Below are 5,000 nucleotides of genomic sequence, written 5' to 3' on the forward strand. Positions count from 1 at the left end.
GCATGATTAATTCTCAGGCTAACCTTCCTCCTCCTCTAGGAGAGAAGGTGACCTCTAACTCTTCTAAGACTATCCCCACCTTGAAAAGAACTGAAAAAAATGACAGACCAGTAATTGATATCCCACCTGAGAATGCAAGGATTCTAAATCACTGTGTAAATTAAAATCCATTGTTTCACAGTATTAACCGTCTTATAAAAAAAATCCTTGATACATAAGTGGGTGGTGATTTTGATTTCTTTGGCAATAACGAGAAGCCTCCTTGTTGAAGTACAATTGAGGCCCCGCCCGACCTTCTACATACCTAAAACACGGGAAGTCGAGCGAAAAAGCGCGCGAAAAAGTAGCATGATACCCAGCGCAATTCTCAGCCAAAGAATAGTAACGTCCCTAGGCCAGCTGTTCCTGCCTGAAGTGTGTAACCCAATCAGCGGCGCGTACAGCAGTAACGTCACACCCACACCACGCCTCAACCAATCACAGCCACGCTAACACTCTCGCTCGCGTCACTCTAACCCAGAAACTCAGAGGCAATATCAACACAATTTTCTCCTTTAATTTTTCGCTTGATAAATATCTATATAAAATTTACTTTTACACCTATCATCATGAAACCTTCACATATTCCTATTTAAAACACGTACTCTTAAAATAATAACTTAGATTTATTTTAAAAATTTATTTTAATTACTCATACTGATTGGGGTATAATTAACCCTAAGTTAATTAACCGGATATATTCTTATTTACTTTCAAAACCTATTTAACTAAACAAAACTACCCAAGATCTTTCATTTCATGTATAATACTTACATATTCGTACCAATTCTTTGTGCGTTATCAGTGTTTAACTTTGATTGCAATTTACTCAAAACTATGAATTTTGGGTTACGATTGTTTGGCGCCCGGGGCCTCAATTCAAGACTCAGCTTAAACCCACACAAATTCATGATCATCATGAAAAAGTAACTATTCATGTTGGCCCCACATATCTGTAAGGGAGATTTGAGAAAGGTGGAAGAAAGCAAAATTCTTGAGAATGTAAAGAACTAAGGCATCATAGAAGTGAATTAAATGGCAAAGCTGAATGAGAATGTGCAAACAAAAACTGTATTGTGTTTTCTGACTTTTGCTTTTAAACAAGATTCAAGAGAGGTTCAAAACTGGATATGAATTTTTCCAATTATAACTTTATGTTAAAAACCCAATGCACTGTTTTTAATCCATTCCCACCAGTTGACTTGCTATCATGTTCAGTGGTTTTTGGGTCAGACGCCGGCAACGAGATATTTGGTCAAAGCCGGTGAGTGGGGTGAGCAGGCCTACAGCGCTCGCTCGTGGCTAGTGCATCCGAGAATCCTGAGGTGTTAGGCTTATGCGTTCGAATACCCCGACATTCTGACCATTTAGAGCCAGAATAACGCCGACATGAATGGGTTAATGCCAAAAATTCGCACAAACCTTATCACAATGCATTGACAAAGACACAAAGAAATTTACTTGTGGTAAATGAGCTGGTGCTCATGAAACAACTAAATGCACTGACAATACTCACAAGTATGCTAACTGTGGAGGTCTCTATCAATCAGGCTCTGCTGAATGCAGCAGCCTGAGGGAGACTGAGATATTGGCATACATGATGTCAGCTAAGAGGAAAATGGAAATTGAGACAAACCTGATACTTCCTATGCTGTAGCAGTAACTAACAACACTCCCAGTGCAAGTAATGTCAATTGTGAGCTGGCAGCAAAGGATAAAGCAACTGCAGGTTTGAATACAGTTAAAGAATTAATGAGTCAAATTTTAAAAATAAATGAAATTACAGAATCAACACAGCAAAAGCACTATCATTAGGATGATACCATATCAGTCTACACTCTATCTCCCCATCTAGGCAATTCCTGCTAGGACTTTGTCTAGTTTTTGGTCTGTTTCTTTGACAGGAACAAATTGTCTACTGGATGGCTCCCTAGCGCTAGGAGACATCTCCAAACTCCCCAGAGAGAGGTCTGCTTGGAGCTAAGGAGAGGATGCAAGTCCCTCTCATAAAAAGAAAATTATAACTGGGACAAGGCACTTCTAGACTCCATAAAATGTAATCCACTTGAAATTCATTAGACAATGGAACTGTCAAAATATTAGATTAAAAATAAATTCTCTCACATTACTAGCCTTGTTCTAAGCCCCCAATATTGTAGTTCTTCAAGAAAGTCATTTAAAAACAAAGTCTCTAATGAAGTCATATAGTAATTTACATAGGAAAGACTGAGAGAAAGGGGGTGGAGGCTGGATTGCCATGTACATCCACTAGAGCTTCCCTTTTACAGGCTTTCTCCTCCTCAGGATAATTTGCCAAATAATAAATTCATTTTAGGTTATTTTAATGTTCATCATAGAATATGGAGTTCCCTGCAGGTGGATGGTAGAGATGAGCTAGGTGAGGTGATTAATGATTCTCATCTGGTCTTTTTAAATGATGGTAGTCTGATGTGGGTGGACGATAATACCAATAATTTGAGCTTTATTGAACTATTACTGGTCTCTAACAGCCAAGTGCCTATGGCACACCAATGACATATCATTGGGAACCAAATATCTTCCTATTTGCCTTAAACATTCATGCAACATCATTAAAAAACAATTTAACATAAAAAGTGCAGAACAGGTTGCCTTCACAAGGAGCATCAAGCTTGAAGTTGCTGAAGAAACTATTGAAGATAAAGTATATATTTAAAAATGGATCTAAATTGAACAGTGACAACCATTCATAATACTTCAACAAATAGTTAAGCTCAGAGTTTCATGATGGACGACATATTGCCACATGGTGCTGTTTGAATGAAATAGAGCCTACAGACTTTTAAAAAGTAACATCACAAAAAAAAACAGCTTTAGCAACTATAAAAAATTCATACAAACAAAACAATACTCCTGGCAAAGCTTTGTCTCTACAATAAAAAGTAACACATCAATATCACCGGTTTGGTCCAGAGTTTGGAAAATCAATAAAAAATAAAAAATAAAAAAACTCAAACATTAGGGCAACAAAATTGAAATCCCTGAGGAACATTGCTAATCCTCTCTCTCTTTATCCTTTTCTCTCTCTCTCTCCCTCTCTCCCCCTTTCCCTTGCTCCCTTGCCCTCTCCTTCTCCCTTTCCCTTTCCCTCTCTCTTCCTCTTTCTCTCCCTTTCCCTCTCTTTCTCTTTCTTTCCCTTTTCCTCTCTCTCTTTTTATCTCCCTTTCCCTCTCTATCTTTTTCTCTCCCTTTCCCTCTCTCTCTTTTTCTCTCCCTTTCCCTCTCTCTCTTTTTCTTTCCCTTTCCCTCTCTCTCTTTTTCTCTCCCTTTCCCTCTCTCTCTTTCCCTCCCTTTCCCCCTCTCTCTTTCTCACCCTTTCCCTCTCTCTCTCTTTCTCTCCCTTTCCCTCTCTCTCTCTTTCTCTCCCTTTCCCTTTCCCTTTCCCTCTCCCTCCCCCCCCCCTCTCTCTCTCTCCCTTTCCCTTTCCCTTTCCCTTTCCCTTTCCCTTTCCCTTTCCCTTTCCCTTTCCCTTTCCCTCACCCTCCTACGTAAAGTGTCTGAATTCCGAAAGACAGTGAGGCATGGAAAATAAGTAACTCCTCAATGAAATTCACAATAAAATACTTCATTTCAAAAAACATTAACTGTGGAAATGCCTGGAAGAAGACAGCAAGAGACCTGGAAGTAATAATTAAGATTGCTTCCAAGTGAAAGGGAAAAAGTATGTGACTCTGTTAGAAAACCCCTAAATATAATGAAATAATATAATGATTATGTACTGAATGTGAGACCAAGATCTTCACACCCAGTTGGAAAGACAGCAAATGGTTGTGTGTAGTCAATAAGAAGTACTCTTATTGACTGGCTGTGAAAAAGAATCACTGATGGATGAAAATGTATACTTTCTGAAAATGCCAGCAACTGAAAAAAAGATGTGCAAAGCTAAATATTCTATGAAATACTAGACTAAATGCAATAAAAAAGGGTTGCGCTTATGCAAATAATATAGTAAGTTTTAGCCTAAATCTCAGTGAAGCCAATGTTTCAGTGACAAAAGCATGGAGGCATGGCAAAGAAGAGGATAAAAAAAATAAAAAGCAGTGACAGACCTTTTCTCAAAGCCTCCTGTCTGCATTCCACATAGGGATGGCAAGAAAATAAAGAAAAAAAAAAACGTGTAATATCAGACATACATTAAGTGTATGCTACACCAGCTGATGGATGCAAGGAACCTAAATTGTTGGTTGTCGCAGAAGTGAAGAACAGTAAAACAGCATAAGATATTGGTACCAAAGCTAAGGGTTAGTCTTTGACATGACAACAAATTTTGGCAGGAAAGGATTAATTTAAATTCAATCTGATAAGCTTATCAAGAGACCCCTTTCATGAGCTTCATCATATAAAACATGTAACAGCAATAAAACAGACTTAGAAACATATTACCCAATTGACATTAATTTGCTTTCCAAGAATTTACCAAAGACAAGCAAGTTGAAAAATTAAGGTTTGGTGTATTCTAGAGTTCACATAAGATTAAATAACACAAAGATCATTGTACTAAAGACCACAGTTTGCTAGGAAAATGAGGTGACCAAGTATGAAATGCATGTCTACAATATCACACATTTTTCAGTGATAATTATTAAATATATAAAACCTGACAAATGATTTCCTGTGACATCTAACGGCCAACTCGGACCAAGAGGCAGCCGAGATATGAAAAATGTTTATCTTTTTTTTTTTTTACCAAAAATGAATGATATGAAACAAAAAACCTGGTAACTTGGCAATAATTATATTGCTTTTCCAATGGTAAAACCAGATTTTTAATTGGAACATATGCAAACAAGGTATGTATACTTTTTTATATACTCTTACTGGGGTTTTCCCCAATCCATTTGGGTAGAAAAACTTGGTCTCCAAACATGTTAAATATTAATTCAAACACTATCTAAAACAAGTGAAAAAAAAGGTTTTATGAC

The 5,000-nt window shown here is 37.5% G+C and overlaps 1 protein-coding gene across 18 annotated transcripts in view; it reads right to left on the reverse strand.

The window, feature by feature from the left end:
• LOC122256752 (cyclic AMP-dependent transcription factor ATF-2) overlaps window positions 1-5,000 on the reverse strand; it is a 95,146-nt gene that overhangs the window by 46,785 nt on the left and 43,361 nt on the right. The window lies entirely within an intron of this gene.

The sequence above is a fragment of the Penaeus japonicus genome, unplaced genomic scaffold, assembly GCF_977035675.1.
Source record: "Penaeus japonicus unplaced genomic scaffold, GWHDUDI00000001_assembly GWHDUDI00000006, whole genome shotgun sequence".
In the NCBI taxonomy this organism is placed as follows: domain Eukaryota; kingdom Metazoa; phylum Arthropoda; class Malacostraca; order Decapoda; family Penaeidae; genus Penaeus; species Penaeus japonicus.